Here is a 19,087-nt window from a genome sequence, read left to right as displayed (position 1 = left end):
TCCTGTAGTGTCCTAAATGACCGCTGCAGCCATTACACGGCCAAGGAGAAAGTCCTGTGTCTCCACATGAGTCTCGTTAACAATATTCTTCATGTAGCCCCACAGGAAAGAGTCCAGAGGTGTACAATCGGACAATCGTAGTGGCAAACGAATCGGTCCACCGCCACCTATCCACCTGCCCCCGAATGTTTGGTGAAAGTGTCGCGTGAAAAGCGGGCTGGCGTCCCATCAAGCTGCAACTTTGTCGTTCGACGGGTAAGCAGTGGCGGATTATCCAAATGCAGCACCCGTACATCATGCAGGGGCAAGAAGCGGTAGAATATACAGGCCAGTCAGACGACCATGGATAATATCAGCCCCCACATTAATACCGAAAATATGTCGAAATCTATAAGGATATGTGACATGATGGTTTTCCTCATACGAAATGTGGCTGTTACGACGATCGAGCAGGCCTTCGTTTGTGAAATGCGCTTCATCTCTGAAAAGAATGATCCGAGAAAAGTTCTAAACGTCGACCCAACGTTGTAGGAACCAGGCGCAGTATCAGCACGAGGCGCAAAATCAACTGGACCCGTTGGCTGCACCCTCAGGAGATGGTTTGGGTGAAGCTGCTGTTCATGGAGAACTCGCCACAGGCTGCTCTGCGATACACGGAGCCTGAAACGTTACGGGTACTCGTCGACGGGTTCTCGGCGACCAGTTGGGGGACTTCCTCGACCACAACAGTGTGGCGCGTCCGGCCACGGCCACAATCGGCTCTACTAGCCTTGAAGGTGTCGGTTTCCCGAATCTGTTGCTCCAGTCTTGCAAAAACAGCATGTGATGGACGGGCATGAACAGGGAAGTGTTCGCGATACAGGTGTTGTGCTAATCGACCATTTCGTCCACCTTCACCGTCGGAGTGCTCCGAAGGCGAGAACTCTGCCTTTCTGAAATATAATGTCTTTTTCGATCAATCAGTGACAACTGACGTACATGCGCTTCAGCTCGTTGGGTTGTTCTCCCATGACACGTGACATGACGTCACACAAGACACCACGTGGCACGAGACACCGACCTCTGTCAATGCGTATTGCCTTGCATCGTTCGAAGTAGTTTATCTTTCAAAAGGTGCATTTCCGGATTTGGGTTTACTACCAAATAATGCTGTCCTCTGTAGTAGGAATTCTGAATCACACAGTATGTACAGGGATGGCAGAGAGAGAATTTCGAGACACCCAAATAGCAGACATCAGAAACAAAGCAAGTAAGAGTCTTAATGTTGAGAGCTGCATGTATTAGAAATTAAGGTGCCGCTTTTACGTCGATGCTGTACTGGATTCCTCTTTTCGCGCTACAGTTCCGCGAGCACGACAAATCTGAGAACGGTGGCACTGCGGTTGCCTCCTACTGCACGACTCGTTCTTTCTTACCGAAGTTTGTAGTATTGTAATTCTAGTCGTGACGTAGTGCGGAAGTTGGGTGCACGAGCTTGCTGCTGTAAAGTAGCACTGATAGGGCGAAAATGACCGTCTCTCGGGGTCAGATAGCCTCTAAAAGAAGTTTTGTGAGATTGTAAGACGAAAATTAAGTGATGCAACAGAGAATGTGCCCCAGAAGACAAAGAGTGACGCCTGGAAAAAGTTCGATGCTATAGTCCACGCTTCAGACGAAAAACGTAAAATGACTATTCTTCTTAATGCTGCCTCCACAATGAAAAAACATACGTATTCAGCCAAACGAAAACAGAGCACAGAGAATCAATACTGTTATGTTCCTACGACCATAAAGTAAATACAAATGTACTTCTCTGGTCATGGCAAATTGCGTTTATGGGTTAATACCGAATTGTGTAGCTTATTCATTTCTGTAACTTTATGGATGACTGCTGTAAATTTATTTTAATAAATTATAACCATTTATAGAATACACTTCATTCTCGTGTCTTGCTTTCTTGTACTGTCATCACAAACTCCGTAACGTGTCAAAAGTGTATGTAAGTGAAGGTAATTATTACACATACTCTGAATAGAGATTCAGTATTAAAATAAATTTACAGTAGTTTTCGAAAAAAATTATATATTCCCTGCTAATCGATAAATCATTGTACTGGAAAATCCACGATGGAATGTAGCAATGTTAGAGAAGGAACGTTGCTGCTCACCATCAACAAAAAGATTCACACAATTATAGTTTTCGGCCATAAAGGCCTTTGTCAGCAATAGACACACACACACACACACACACACACACACACACACACACACACATACACACACGCAAACGTCACTGGTGAGTGCAAGTTGTGTTTCTGTGAGTGTGTGTGCGTGTATGTATGTGTGTCTATTGCTGACAAAGGCCTTAATGGCCGAAAGCTATAATTGTGTGAATCTTTTTGTTGTGCCTACCGCGACTCAGCATCTCCGGTATATGGTGAGAACCAACATTCCTTCTCTAATATTGAATCATTATACTGGTATTGAGTAGTTGTCCCGCCCAACAGTTCCGTATATAGCGGCAATGCCCGAGTTACTATTTATAATTATGAATTCGTATGTTTATTCTCCTACGCTCGTACAGTATACTTTTACCCAGCAAAAGACTCAAATAGCGAATTTTCGTTTCAACAAGCAGCGGCGGTAACAGGCGAGTCGAGGCAAGTTCGGAGCTGACGTCATATGATCCACTGACGAGTTTAAAGCGAGTATACCAAAGCTCATTTCTGGCCCCTATTAAACAGTTCGCGAACTGTTACACCAGATCCGCGTGACCGCTTTTCTTGGATATGTGAGCTTAACAGTTGAAGAGCAAATTTCTGATGATATGTCGCGAGCACCTAAATGAACGAAATATTGGCTTGATAACTTGTCGTGGTCCAACTGGATGTGGGATGTCAGTGCCTTCCTCCAGCCTTGCAGTTTATTTACCGACCGTTATAGCGGGACCCACAGTTAAATGTGGACTCCGAGCCGCGGCTTTAACTCAGCGTGTTCCACTTCAAAAATATCGCTAGGAGTGAAAGAAACCATAAATGGCTCATAGAAATCCTACAACTGGGCAGGTATCGAAGCCGAGACCTTGGGGTCCGTAACATGGCAGTGTACCAGTAAGCGACGGAGCCATAGTAACTTTGCATTTAGTTCTAATGACGACTTACGACACGAAAATAGCAAACTGTTGGAAGCCTATTTGGCGCCACCAAAAGAATTATGAATGAAAAAAGAAATAATTGAGGTCATTGGATACACGTGCTATACTGACTACGTAGTTCTGTCAAGACGGCTAAGGACTTTGAGTCCCCTTAGCTGAGGAGGCAGCACATCGGACTGCTATGCACCGGGCCCGAGTTCAATTCCGGCTGCGTCGGAGATTTTCTCCGCTCTAGTTCCAGGTGTTCTGTTGTCCTCATCGTCATTTCATCATCATCGAACGCAAGTCGCCCAACGTGGCGCCAACTGAAAAAACTTGCACGTCGGCGGCGGAACTTCAAATGGTTCAAATGGCTCTGAGCACTATGGGACTTAACTTCTGAGGTCATCAGTCCCCTAGAACTTAATACTACTTAAACCTACGTAACCTAAGGACATCACACACATCCATGCCCGAGGCAGGATTTTTAACCTACGACCGTAGCGGTCGCGCGGTTCCAGACTGTAGCGCCTAGAACCGCTCGGCCACCCCGGTCGGCGGCCAAACTTCCCTGGCGATCAATGTCATACGATCACATACTTGGGAAAGCGGGTGAACGGGATGGATGTGTTGCAAAGAGATTATATAATGAAAATAAACGAAAGAAGAGAAGGGTAAGGGAGTGTAGCCGAACTAAATCGTACGAGGAAAAAAAAATTAGGTTAGGAAATGAGATGCTAAAAGCAGTAGACGAGCTTTGCTATTTCTACAGCAAAATAACTTACGATGGCCACAGTAGGTAAGATACAAAATTCAGACTGGTAATAACAAGAAGAAAATTTCTGCAAAAGCGAAATTTTTTAACATCGATTATACATTTAAGTGCTAGGAAATATTTTCTGAAGGCAAATTTTTTGGCGTCTAGCCTTGTATGGAAGTGAAATGTGGGCGACAGGTAAATCAGAAAAGAAAATATCTTTTGAAATTTGGTGCTACAGAAGAATGCTGAAGATTACACGGGTAGACAGAGTAACACATGAGAAGGTACTGAATCGAACTGGGGAAATACTAAATTCAAGGCACAACTTGACTAAAAGAAGGGATCGGTTTATAAGACACACACACTGAGGCATCTAAGAGTTGTCGATTTGGTAATGGGAGGACGAACTTGTGTGTGTGTGTGTGTGTGTGTGTGTGTGTGTGTGTGTGTGTGTGTGTGTGTATAGGTTTGAAAATGGTAAGCAGATTCAAATAGATGTAGGTGGCGGAAGAAACCAGTCTTCGGGATGAAGACCACAAGTGAGATGAATAGATTGGCACTGAACGGAAAAAAGCTCCTCACCCCTCCTCCCGAGATAAAAAAAAAAAAAATCAGAAAGCCACACGCTGCAATAAATTCGATTTTGACTCCTCAACCCCGCCAGGAACATCGACGTAACTGTTAGGTGCTGTAATGGCGTTACACCCACGCTGCCACCACCAAAGTTTCCGGAGACCTCCGAACAGTTTGTGCGGCAGTATGAGATGGGCACAGGTAACCTGCGGGTGTCACGAAGGCCCGCTCTCCCTCCACCAGAGCGACGGCTCTTCCCGTGCGCTCACGTCACGGCCGCCCTGACTCAGTGAGGTATTTATAGCAGCCGGCCGGCCAGTTCATCTTCCGCGGGGTACCAGACGCCGTCTCATCCGCCGCGCTCCTACATCTCGTCTTCACAGGGCGAGGGAGGTCCGGGCGGCACATGGCAATACAGCCAGTCTGCATTGTTCCCCGAGTGGCTCAATATTCCAGTATTACTACCTAGGCGACAACGCCCGTTAACAGCCAAATACTGACTGCACAAAGCGAAGTACACACAGATTCGGCGTGAAATGTAGGTTTCAGTTCCTGTACCAAGCCGGCCGCTGTGACCGAGCGGTTCTAGGCGCTTCAGTCCGGAAGCGCGCTGCTGCTGCGGTCGCAGGTTCGAATCCTGCCTCGGGCATGGATGTGTGTGATGTCCTTAAGTTAGTTACGATTAAGTAGTTCTAAGTCTAGGGGACTGAAGACCTCAGATGTTAAGTCCCATAGTGCTTAGAGCCATTTGAACCATTTTCCTGTGCCAAACGTAGATCCTGCCCAAAACTACCCGCGTTTCGCCACTTTTCTGGTGTTGCAACGTACCCATCTACAGCGGCAGCGTCACAGATCTTCACATGTTATCTGATAAACCAAAACATTGTCATCACTTGCTGAACAGTGTTGGTCCGCCTTCAGGGACTCAGTTCTATGTGTCATTGATTCTACAAGTCCTTGGTAAATTTATTGGGGTATGTGAGACTGTATGTCTTTGCAGAGGTCACGCAGTTCACGTAAACTGTAGGCTGGTGGTTTGTGGGTGCGTAGCTTGCGTCCGACAGTGTCTCAGGTGTGCTCTATCGGGTTCAGATCTGGGGAATTTCGTGGCCAAAATGTCAACGTGAGTTGACTATCAGGCTCCACAAACTACTGTAGCACGATGCTAGCCTTGGGACACGGACAGCTATCCCGCCGTCGCCGTCGGGGAAATGCGGTGCATTTTTTGAACAACCGTTCGCATGGATGACAACTATCGACCTTGTTTTTAACAGCAAACATATATCATCCGACCAGGCGATACATTTTCACTGATACTCGGCCCGTTTTCGATGATTCCGTGCCTCTTACAATACTAAGTGACAACGTCGTTGGGTCAACATGAGAACATACAAGGGTAGTCCGCCGCGAAGGTCCGTGTTCAACCACGTCCGCTCAAAAGGTGACTCCGAAACACTTTTTCCTGCACCAGCATTGTACTCTATTCTATATGCCACAAGTTGCCACTTATCGTGCTTTACAGAGCGTGCATGCCTCCGACCAGTCAGTTCTGTGATGAGATGTTGAAGTCCAACTCCGTATCGCTTACTCGTGGTTTCAACGTCCTTCAGCTTTCATAGTCACTCAAAACCTTAGCATGCGAACAGCCGACCAGCACCACCGTTTCCGATACGCTTGTGCCCAGGCGTCGGGCTATAACAATCTGCTCTTTCCCAAAATCGCTTATGGCAGTGGAGTTCCCCATTTCTGGTCGTATCGTCGCTAGAATCATTCCCCACTCGTCCCTGGTCCGCTTATATTCTTTTCTTGCCGCGTCATGTGTCCGAACCTTCACCTGGCGGCACTGAATCTCGCGGGTGACAGCGGATCTCCAAAAAGGTTCATATCGCACAAGCATAAAACGTACACTGAGCTAACAAATGTTATGGAATACCTCCTAACATCGTGTCGAGCCTCCTATTGCCCGGAACAGTGCAGCAACTAGACCTGGCATGGACTCAAAAAGTTTTTGGAAGTCCTCTGCAGAAATATTGAGCCATGTGCTGGATTTTGTGCGCGAACTTATGTCTCGATTATGTCACACAAATGTTCGATGGGATTCATGTCGGCCGACTTGGGTGGCCATCATTCGTTCGAATTGTCCAAAATGTGCTTTAAACCAATCGAAAACAAGTGTGGCTCGGTGACATGGCGCATTGTCATCCATAAAAATTCGAGAGTTGTTTGGGAACAGCCGGCCACCGTGGCCGAGCGGTTCTAGGCGCTTCAGTCCGGCATCGCGCTGCTGCTACGGTCGCAGGTTCGAATCCTGCCTCGGGCATGGATATCTGTGATGTCCTTAGGTTAGTTAGGTTTAAGTAGTTCTAAGTCTAGGGGACTGATGACCTCAGGTGTTAAGTCCCATAGTGTTCAGAGCCATTTGAACGATTTTTTAGAAATGCCTTTGAGTACAAATGTTTGACTGAGGATCTTTACCCAATTCCACACGAAACTGAATTAGTTCATGAAAAAATGCCCTTATTATTTATTGTAGTTGTTAATCATTTACTTATACTGGGAATCTGATTTCTGCTGAAGAAAAGACTCATTTTTGTTTGGGAACATGAACTGCATGAATGGCTGATAATGGTCTCCAAGTAGTCGAACATAACCATTTGCAGTCACTGATCGGTTCACTTCTATCGAGGTTCCAGTCCATTCTACGTACACACAGCCCACACCACTATGGAGCCGCCACCAGCTTGCAGCGCCTTGCTGACAACTTGGGTCCACGAGTTCCTGTCGTCTGCGTCACACTCTAACCCTACCGTCAACAGTTACCAACTGAAATCGTTTTTCAAGTCATATAAGGACCATCCGATATGGTCACGATCTGTTGGCATAGCCCATTAACGCCAACCAAATTTCGTCGCACTGTCCTAAAGGATACGTTCATCATACGTCCCACACTGATCTTTGCGGTTATTTCACGCATTGTTGCCTGTCTTTTAGCACAGACAACTCTACGCAAACGCCTCTGCTCTCGGTCGTTAAGTGAAGTCTGTTGGCCATTGCGTTGTCCGTGGTGAGAGGTAATTCCTGAAATTTGGTGTTCTCGGTACACTCTTGACACTGTGAATTTAGGAATATTGGATTCCCTAACGGTTTCCGAAATGGAATGTCCCATGTGGAATGTCTCATGCATCTAGCTCCAAATAGCATTCCGCGTTCAAAGTCTGTTGATTCTCGTCGTGCGGCAATAACCACGTCGGAAACCTTTCACATGAATCACCTGAGTACAAATGGCAGCTCCGCCAGTATAGTGTCCTTTTATACCTTGTGTACGCGATACTATCGCATCTCCATATGTGTATATCGCTAACCCACGATTTTTGTCACCCAGTGTATTCCGAAATTCTCCAACAGAATGAGCCAGGGTCATAGGAACGAAACGGTGTGCATCTGTCCAACAACCCTTCTCGGAAATGATGATGAACTGCACCTTATTTCAGATCCTTGGAACAATTTGTTACTATGATAAACAGACACGGTTTTTAGATACTGAGACAAGACTATCGCTATACGAGTTCTGTTTAATACACTATTTTTAAAAAAAATTTCACTCGCTGTGTACGTTCAAATTTCAAGTTGGTAGGCTATACTTGTCCATGGCGTATTTTGAAATTTGTAGCCGTATTTGGTGCTCTATTGTTAGCTGTCAAAGAGGTTACACGCGTTTTGGTTGGTTGGTTGGTCGATTTGGGGGAGGGTACCCAACAGCGAGGTCGTCGGTCCCATCGGATTAGCGAAGGATGGGGAAGGAAGTCGGCCGTGCCCTTTCAAAGGAACCACCCCGGTATTTGCCTCAAGCCATCTAGGGAAATCACGCAAAACCTAAAACAGGATGGCAGACGCGGATTTGAACCGTCGTCCACCCGAATGCGAGTCCAGTGTGCTGAACCACTGTGCCATCTCACTCGGAATGCGTTTAGATGTTCTAGATCTTTAAATTAAAAAAAAAAAAGTTTGCATTAAATTTTGCTTAAAAACAGAATAAAGGTCAGATTGGAAATGGGTAATGTTGCTTTTGGCGAACATTGTACGTACCCAAAAAGCGTTCACAAATCGAATGATCATTCCAAGATGGTTATGAAGACGTTGAAGATTGTGATTCCTCTTTACGCCCCATCCCCCCCCCCCCCTATCCGCCTCAAGTGATAACAGAGTGGAATTAGTGAATCTTTGACTACTGAGAAACCACCACCACCAGAGAAGCTGCTCCAGATTTTGCTTCATGCCAAGTACTTTTTCGGATGTTTTGGAAATTAAACGTTTAGCAGCAAAATTTATTTCGAAATTATTGAATTTCTGCGTAAAGCAGTTGCTGAAAGAAGTTCATGCAAATTCAGAACGGGTCATAAGTGGTGATGAAACATGCACCTGTGGGTGTGGTGTCTAGGCAAAATCCCAGCAGTTGAAAAGTATCCTGAAGGGTCATAACGAAAAATACTCATCAAAGTCGATAGATTGCAGAGGTTCTGGTCCCTGTGTTTTTCTGTTTCAACGTTAGTATTCTGCGAGTTTCTGCTGTCGGGTGTTACGGTCAACAAGGAATACTATCTCCAATTTATAGGCCGTCGATGTGGAAAAAAAAAAAAAAAGAGCCAATCTGCGACGAACCAATTCAAGCAATTGCAGCACCATAATGCATTTGCTCTCAATTCATGTTTCTTCGTGAATTATTGCTGAAAATAACACTTTTACGACGCTCCAGTTTCCGAATTCGTCATAGTCTCATGTGATATCTTCCTATTTTCGAAGTTGAAGCAAATTGTAGAGGGACGACTTTTAACCAAGACTGTACAAAGAAATCTGTGTAGGAATTGGACACATTAAAAATTATTGAAGAAACTGGAAAAAGCGTTGGCACCAATGTATTTTGGCTCCTGAGCAGTATTTCTAGTAGAGACAAAATCTATGTCGGTGAAAACCTAAAGCTTTATTTACTTTCTTTCAGAATAACAAAGCGTCTGTGTAGTTTTGGATCAATCCTCCCAGCCTTCAATTTAACCAAATGAATTTTTTCACTATGAGCACATACTGAGCGAGGCAGATGAAGTTCAGCAGCGACTTGATTAGCTACACTACACAGAATGTGGCCGTTATATCTGTAATACATGAATGCTGTATATGACAATTGAGTAGTATAATCTCATCTAATATCTAAGAGACGAAAATATACTTATATTCTTTGTTTTAGTAGTACAGTTACTGTCATCTCGGAAAACAGAGGAAGAAAACAGATTGGGAATGCAAGAACATGTGCACGCTAACAGAGACCCCTGTGTCAGGCAAAATATTTCCTCCATGCTATGAAGCAACATTTTTCTTACACAAGCAATTGAAAAGATTAATTGCGTACGTTGTGCTAACAGATTTTTAAACATGTGTTAGTACGTTCGATTTCAAACGGATAAAGACGACTTCGTTCGGCGATTGCGACGAGTGTTTGAAAGAACGCCAAGGTTACAGCACGCAGTAAATGTTTACTACACAGAACATTCGCTCATGGTGTTTGACCCGAGAAATTTAAACGGAAGGCGAAGTGCAACACGGCTCACTACTTCTTCCGTCATACCTTACCGGTGCGCTAATATCTGCCACTTCTAATGCCTTCAATAACTTGACGTGTACATCTGAACCTAGCTTTTCTCTTCGTAAAACACACTGTGGGCATGGTGTAGATACAAGATGACGTAGACGCAAAAAGAAAAAAAAAAAGTTCAAGAAATACACAGCCTGTATGAGGAGACCTTTCAATGTTGCTAATGCAAGTTTATTTATAGTTTGACATGAATACTTGGACGTGTATGGTACACAAGTACATCAAGTTTTATACGTACTGGTTATAAAGTAGTTATAAAATATGCAGTAAAATGAACAACACAATGAGTAATGTAATGACTGTGAAATGAACGGTAGAACGAAGCTAAAAAAAGACGCACTAAATAGAAATAATAAAGTGAACAGTAACATGAGCAGTTAAACGAATATTAAAATCAAGAGTGAAAAATGTTGAAATGAACAATAAAATAAGTTATAAGAAGGACAATAAATGTACACTAAAAATTTGATAAGGGATTAAGGAAGATGCAAAACAAGCACAATCCTTAAAAATGTGTCACTGGCGCCTGATGTTGTCCATTGACTGTCCCGCTGTTCCTTGCCATATTCTCGACTGTCCGCAACGATCGCGTTCTTTAATAGAAAATCCGCCAGTCTTATCTCGACAGCCGCAGTACTTTTACAAGAACGAATTTAATTTCACTGTTGTTCGGCTGTAGGGTAGCGTTCCATTCCGCTACGCAGAGTATAGGGTCATCCAGCCTGTACCAATGGATCTGCCCGGAGGGGACGAGCAAACAGAGTGGAGGGAAGGTGTCGCACGCGGCGCCGTCCGAGGAAGGCAAACTTCCGGTCAGGCCGCCTTGGGGCCTCAAAGCCGGCCTTTGTCCTCGGGGCAGCCACAGGGCGCTTCACTATCTCCGCGAGGACCAGGCGCAGAGCTGTGTGCTGCCACGCGCTAAAACAATTCCCCGTGGGCGCGCGCGAAGCAAAAACAATTACAGTGTTCAGACGCTGCTCCGAAGCGTGCAATTTCAGCCAGCTCGTGGGGAGCTGGGCGGGCTTGCCTGAGAACACGGTGGATGAACAAAGAAATACCACAACTGCGAAGACATTCCACAAGCGAGACTTGAAAAGCAATAACAAGCAATAACGATGGCAATGAACGCTCTAGGTTAACAACTACCATCTCATGAGCACACGAAAAGAAATGGAGACGTTTCAAAACGAGATTGTCCCTGAGATGTAAAGGGACAATAGCGGGAGTGGCTAGAAAAGAAATTCGTAGCTGGATGGACGAACAGGCAGACATTACTAGACTGGTAATAGCGTATACAGTATCATTGATGTAACTTAAGCCAGCACTTGAGTACAGCAATGTGACGGCGACCGCAAAGTACGTGTAAGGAGCTGTTTAAAATGGTTCAAATGACTGAGCACTATGGGACTTAACTTCTGAGGTCATCAGTCCCCGAGAACTTAGAACTACTTAAACCTAACTAACCTAAGGACATCACACACATCCATGCCCGAGGCAGCATTCGAACCTGTGACCGTAACGGTCGCTCGGTTCCAGACTGTTGCGCCTAGAACTGCTCGGCCACCTCGGTAGGCAGAGCTGTTTATTTACTGATAAACAGTTGTAAGAAATGGGGGTTAACTGAGATAACTACGTTAATGTGGAGTTTTCACAAAATGGTTCATACACGCGTCGTGTTTCATTGTAATTTCTCGTAGAGTAGACGGAAGATACAAGGAAAGGAAAATGTCACAATGCAACAAAAACTAGAAAAGTCTTACGTATTTTTGCTTTTGTGCTGTATGTAATCCTAAATATATACATTACATTTTGTCTTATCTGAAATGCAGGCGGTGATTAAATAGTTTATGTACATTTTCGGGTGCTTCATAAATCTAGCATTAACACATGTAGCTGAATGATGTGTTTTTAAGCAGTTCTGATCAACTTTGGCTTTTCTTCGAATAGTATTCTCGTTATGAAAGTGTTTCTGTCCGATTCCACAATGTACACTACTGGCCATTAAAATTGCTACACAACGAAGATGATGTGCTACAGACGCAAGTTCGGGCAAGTGTCGTTGGAGGTAGGCTGGTAGGGGCCACATTTCCTACCTGGCTCACTTGCTGCTAGTGTGTACCTGCATTTCCTCCAACAGAAGCTAATCGACTATTTGTATGATATTATTTATGGGTGAAACGACGCGTACATGCATGATGGCGCACCAGCACACTTTCATGTGGCTGTTCCGGAATATATAGCACGAATGTTCGTCAACAAGTTATCGGCTTTGGCTTGCCAATACCTTGGGCTTCCCAGGTCCACAGACTTGGACCTGTGCGCATTTTGTGTGTGTGTGTGTGTGGGGGGGGGGATACTTGAAAGCTTTGTCGTATTTCAGCCCTGTTGATAGTGTCGATGAACTTCGGGAACGCATTGTGGGTGGTTGTCAATGCACTCAAAATAAGCCTTTGATTTGTGAACATACACGGGCATGACTGAGGAGGCGTGCTTAAGCCTGTGTGCACTGGATGTTGGCCTTGCGGAACAATTGTTGTAATGTCTTTGTCCCCAAGAGCATATCTGCAGTTTGGATCCTCGGGGACCTTTATAAGGTGTTTATGTACTCAAGTGGTACTGGGAAAACGACTGGTTTCTAGACGTGTGTTATTTGCTTGTTTCATTATCATTTACTCGCGTTTTTCGTTTGTACCTATAATAGTTAAACACCTCGTACAGATTTAATGGACAATGTTTGAGACAGTCCGTATGTACAAGTTACAATAGATGAGAACGCGCAAGGCGGCACACACACACGAGCTATTTTCCCTTTTGTACATTCACGAATCGAACACGAGAGAGAGAGAGAGAGAGAGAGAGAGAGAGAGAGAGAAAATTTGGCACGTAGTGTCCTCCCCCATGTAGTGAAAAACGACTTTGAAGAGTAAACGTTAATGAATCTTACGATGGTAATGGTAATGACATAATGAAAAACTGGCATAACAACAGAAAGGGAGGTGGTAGAAAAGGACAGAACTTTTAGCACCTGAAGGGCCACTGGTTGGAACGGAGTTCTGGTAGCCCTCCCGCAATGCAGACGGCGATTGTCGCTGGAGGATGACACAGCTGACAACTGCGTTTCTTATCTGGGGAGTGGGATGCAGGAAGGGGCCGCACAAACACAAGTAGGAGCGCCAGTTATCATCACTGGACGCCCCGTTTCCGTCCCAGAGCTACCCTGAAGCATCTGCTACCCAGACTGACGACCATTGAAGGGTGTACGTATCCCGCCTCATCCACTGCCCGAGGCTTGCAGGTATCACAGTAAAGTGATGTACAAATGGAACACGTGCTGGCGACTGAATGATGTACACACTACGATCAGGAGCCTCCGAATATACAAAGAACCCAATAGTATCCGATTACAAGGTAGACGCGAACACAGTTTAAAGATAGGCGTAATGCCAAGAAGCGATATGAAATAGAACTAACACGTAATAACCGTAATTAAGTGAGCCTTTGATCAGAAGGGTTATGGGGGACGGAACTACATCTTAAAGCATTTGAGTTATCAAGTAGCTACGACAGCAGGCCACAATAATATAAAGACGTGCTGATCGGATCGTGACATGTCGGTATCGCCTGTACGGTAGTAGGGATGCTCATGGAATTTATACAAAAATCTTTGACAGGGTGGCGTTTTTCGCGAGAACCCATGCTGAAAAATTTAGAGAACCGATACTAGAGGAAGACAGTGAGATAGTACATATTAACAGTGCACCGATGATAGGAGGATACTAGAGATCAGTGAAGAAGTTACAGAAAAAAGTGAAGAAGTCGAGTAAAAACGACAAGTAGGTGACCATTTAAAGAGATAAACAGGAGGGCAAAATGGCTCCGAGTGCATTTGGAAAACTGAACGCTGCATTCAGAACAAAATTCCCGATGTACGTTAAACGGCAAGTTTAGAATCAGTATACACAGTCAGCACTAATTTATAAAAGTGGCACATTAACGTTAAATGCTGAAATAGTTCCAGAATAAAGGTTTGGTTCAAAAATGGTTCAAATGGCTCTGAGCACTATGGGACTTAACATCTGAGGTCCCCTAGAACTACTTAAACCTAACTAACCTAGGGACATCACACACATCCATGCCCGAGGCAGGATTCGAACCTGCGACCGTAGCGGTCGCGCGGTTCAGACTGAAGCGCCTAGAACCGCCCAGCCACACCGGCCGGCTAATAAAGGTTTGCCCAACGGGCAATTCACAGAAGCATTTTCGGAACATAAGAAAAAACAAAAATGGAAAAAAAGACAGAATAGACGACTGGTAGTGATTGTTTCGAAACTGGCTAGCCATATAGCGAGACGATGTGATGGTGGGCGGACTACGGAGTCCTGGTCATAGGAAAAAAACCGCGAGGACAATCTAATGGAAGGTGAACATAAAAAATTATGCACGAGAAACTCAGATGTGAAAAGCTCAAGATCGTAATGTATAGAGAAGTCTGGAAGAGGCTTACAATCAGCAGGACAAGATAAATACCTGATGATGATTGTATATTTTCAACAATCAGGTACATTTAGTTTGGTAACATTTGAAATGAAACCTAGGTGAATGGCTTCAGTCTATACCTGAGGGCAGACATGACTCCTCAAAGTGTTCTCAGCATACAATTAATCTCCGACTTGTCATCACCCGAAACTTTAATTTAACGCTGACCTTCACTTCTACTTCTTTCTTCTTCTTAAGTTGCCAATCCTAAGATTGATTTGCAGCAGCTCTCCATTCAGTGCGATTGTCGGCCAGCCTCTTCAATTCCGTGAAACTTCCGCATCCTAGGTCCTGCATTATCTGGCTTATGTACTTTCTTCTAGGTCTGCCTCTTGCCCTTTTGCCCTCCACAAGGCCTTCCGTTATAGTGTGGAGAAGACTTTCATGTCTCAGAATGTGTCCCATCCATATATCTCTCCTCTTCTTGACCGTCTTCCAAAGAACTGGAACTTCCTCCGCTCTCTGCAGGACTTCTTCATTTGTCATCCTGGCCGTCCATGGAATTTTTAACATCCTTCGCAGACACCACATTTCGAATCCTTCAATCCTTCTTCTTTCGTCCTCTCCAAGTGTCCAGGTTTCGCTGCCGTAGAGAAGCACACTCCCAACAAAGGTCTTTATTAACCGCTTTCTTAACGACAGACTTATCATATTTGATGTGAGGAGTCCTTTCCTTTTATAGAATGCAATCTTTGCCTGATTTATTCTACTTATTACATCTTTCCTACTACGACCATCTGATGTTATTCTGCTTCCCAAGTAGACAAAGTCTTGTATTTCTTTCAGCTTCTCTCCATTCAGCCTTATATTCGTAATTGCTTGATTATTTTGTTTGCTTGCAACTAAGATTTTTGTTTTTGACTTATTAATTTTCATGTTGTACCGTGTAGCAAGAGTGTTTTCCATTTCCTCCAACACTACTTGTAATTCTTCCTCATTTTCCGCTAGGACAGCAATGTCATCCGCAAACCGCAGCATATCAACTATTTTTTCCCTGGATCCTGATTCCATTAGCTTGTCCTAACTTTTCCCTGACCTCGTCCATTGCTTTCTGTATGTACATATTAAAGAGGACAGGGGAGAGTGCACATCCCTGTCTCACACCCTGTTTAATTTTTGCTTGTTGTTGATGTTCCCCACATCTCACTATTGCCACCTCTTCTTTGTATATGTTCCATATCGTTCTCCTGTCCTTATACTTAGCTCCAGTTTCCCTCAATATCTGAAATAGCTTTTTCCATTCAACCTTATCAAAGGCTTTTTCGAGGTCAATAAATGCTATGTAGGTGTCCTTTCCTTTTTCCATTCTTTTTTCTATTATGAGCCTTAGGGCCATAATGGCTTCTCGCGTACCTCTCCCTCTTCTAAAGCCAAACTGGTCTTCTGTGAGCATGCATTCCACGTTCCCTTCAATTCTTCAGAGGAGGATGGTCGTCAAAATTTTTGATGCATGTGATGTTAGGCTGAGGGTTCTGTATTGTGCACACGATTTTGCTGGCATTTTCTTTGGTAATGGAACAATAATACACTTTTTGAAGTCCTCAGGCTGCTCTCCAGTATCATATATTTGGCAGATTAATTTATACAATTTATCTTTTATTTCTGTTCCAGCTGCTTTGATGATTTCTGCAGGCAATGAGTCAATTCCTGGTGCTTTTCCGTGCTTAAGTGCCTGTAGTGCCTGATCAAATTCAGACCTTAGTATGCTGTCTCCTAGTTCATCTTTATCTACTTCGTCCTCACTTTCAATCATGTCATCTTGTACGTTGCCTCCATATAATTTCTCTAGGTATTCCTTCCACGTAAGTGCTATATCTTCATGATTATACACCATCTTTTTATCCTCTATCATTAGGACATTACATCTAATCCTTTGTCCTCCTGAGAAGAAGCGTTTTACTGTTTTGTATGCTAATTCAAGGTTCCCTTTCTTCAGAAGGTCTTCAACTTCTTTGCATCTGTCTTCAAGGAATCTTTCTTTTACTTGCTTCAACTTCCTGTTGATTTTGTTCCTAAGCACTCGGTATGCCGTTTTCCCTTCTTCCGTTTCATTATTTTTGAGCTTCCTTCTTTCCTCAAACATAAGTATTATTTCATCAGTTATCCACTCCTTCCTCTTTTCAGGTTTTTGTTTTCCAATTATCTCTTCAGCTGCTTTTATGAGGCCATCTCTCATATTTTCCCAATGTTGTTCTACATTCTCTATAGGATGCTGTTGGATTAGATCCTTAGCCCTTTCTTGGAACTACTCCTGCGTCTCACGGTTTCCAAGCTTCCCTATATCCAGTTTTCCATTTCCTATTTTCTTCCTTATGCATTTGAACTTGAGTCGGCATTCCGCAACAACCATGTTGTGATCACTCACAATATCTGGGCTTGCATATGCTCTAGAGTCTTTTAGTTGATTTCTAAATCTATTTTTGACTAGAATGTAATCAATTTGGTATCGTTCTCTATCCCCTGGTGACTTCCAGGTGTATCTTCTACGGGGGTGATGTTGAAACCACGTGTTCGATATTATCAGTTGATCCCTGTTACAAAATTCTATAAGTCGGTCTCCTCTATCATTCCTTTTACCAAGGCCGTAGCGTCCAACAGCTGGCTGTACCTCTTTATCTCCTACTATTGCGTTCCAGTCTCCCATAATTATTAAATTTGTTTCTCCTTTGATTCCTCTCATGGCTCCATTTAACTCTTCATATACAGCTTCAACTTCCTCATCCTCCTGGTTTGTGGTAGGCATATAGACCTGTATCACAACCGCCTCTGTAGGTTTGGTATCCAGACTGACAAGTATTATCCTTCCTCCATATTGTATATATCCCTTCACTCTCTGCCCCAATTTTCGACTCATAACTACTCCAACCCCACCTGCTCCAGGTCTATCTTCTATCGTTCCTGTGTGAATTATCCTGTACTCATCACTCCAGAAATCTCCGCAGTTAGGCCATCTCATTTCAGACACTCCTAGTATATCCAACTTCATTTTCTTCATTTCTTGCTTAAGGTTTTCGAGTTTCCCCATCTGCAGTAAGGTGCGGACGTTCCACGTTCCAATTCTACTTCTAGTCCTACTGAAATTCGAGTACAGTTACAAATGCGCACACCATAGCAGTCGTCCTTTCGAGTGCTTGTTTCAGTAATAACGTACACCTCCTTAGAGAGACTTCTGGGGGTAGTATGCACAATTCAGTATGCTGCACATAACAAACAGCATACGGGAAGACATAGAGCAAGTTCATAACTGCAAACTAATAATAATAATAATAATAATAGTAATAATAATAAACTGTCGTGGGTACTTACGAGATGGGCGAAACGACATGTAAAGGCGTCTCTCGACAGAGAATATGGAAATAATGGAAAGTAAATAAGGAAAATCGGACAAAAAAATTCAATCTAATCTTCAGTATTGTTTGCAAAATGTCTGAGCATTTTGTTCTATGTAAGCGTCCGTTGCTGAGATTGCGGTTTCAAACACAGAATGTGGGAAGTACGCTGTTCCGCATTTGTTCGACAACTGTTTTCTTCGGAAGTAACTGTAACCACCAGTTGTTTCTGAACGTAGCCTGCAAACCAATTTGGCTGGATTCTTAAGATTGTCGTTTTCGAATCCCTCCCTCCGTACCTGCTAATAACAAAGGCAAATAAAAGAAGTCTACTCGTAAAAAGGGGATAACATGACTTCCTAGTTACGCTAATATTGTCCAGAGGATGTATGTCATGCGTACACTAAAATCTAATAGTCACTTGTGTTCTTGACATTTTTACGTACGTGGTCCGTAGTGTACAATACAAGCATTTGACCTCGAGAACCATGTACGAACTTGGGGGTACCGAAAAGACGCGAAATTTTGACACCGTTTTTAGTGTTGCTTCTATAAATTTTCTCCCTTGCGTCCTACGTCAAAAACTACTTGGACATTTTTCGTACAGTGGTATACTGCCTACAATTTGCTCTGGTTCAGCGTCTTTTTACGCCAGATACTTACCAAAACAGAGCTTCAAATGAACGACAAATCCCTGAACTCATAAAAAAACCGTGAAAAAGCGCTTCTCTCACCGTTATTACATTCATTTTACATTTTTAAAAGCATAATAGGGTGTGCCTCTGACGGTTTATCAACCCCAAGAAGTTACCCTCCTGTCAATGGGAAATTCATTTCCGCTTGGGTTGGAGAGTTAGATGGCCAAGTGGGGTGGTGTCCTTGGCACCCTTAAAACAGTGGCTATCGTCCATCCTCCCGCTCCAGCCTCCATCACTACCTAAGCTCTTGTTAAAAACAGGACTTTCTCACATAGTACTTTGGTCCTGTATTATGAATTCAGTACTTCCACGTGTACTGCTGAAGAAGTGTGTGACTGAAACCTGCACGTCATAAGTGTGAAAGAAATGCGGCAGGTCATTTAAACCGAAACTGAAATGGCAGGAAAGGGGAATGCGGTTAAACAGACAACGGAAA

General features: G+C 43.8%; 1 protein-coding gene across 2 annotated transcripts in view; it reads right to left on the bottom strand.

The window, feature by feature from the left end:
• The window catches only part of LOC126175743 (integrin beta-PS), a 130,744-nt gene that overhangs the window by 47,675 nt on the left and 63,982 nt on the right, over window positions 1-19,087 (bottom strand). The window lies entirely within an intron of this gene.

The sequence above is a fragment of the Schistocerca cancellata genome, chromosome 3 (assembly GCF_023864275.1).
Source record: "Schistocerca cancellata isolate TAMUIC-IGC-003103 chromosome 3, iqSchCanc2.1, whole genome shotgun sequence".
NCBI classification, from domain to species: Eukaryota; Metazoa; Arthropoda; class Insecta; order Orthoptera; family Acrididae; genus Schistocerca; species Schistocerca cancellata.
The sequence above is the reverse complement of the archived record's forward strand: the minus strand, read 5'-3'. Positions and strand labels throughout refer to the sequence as shown.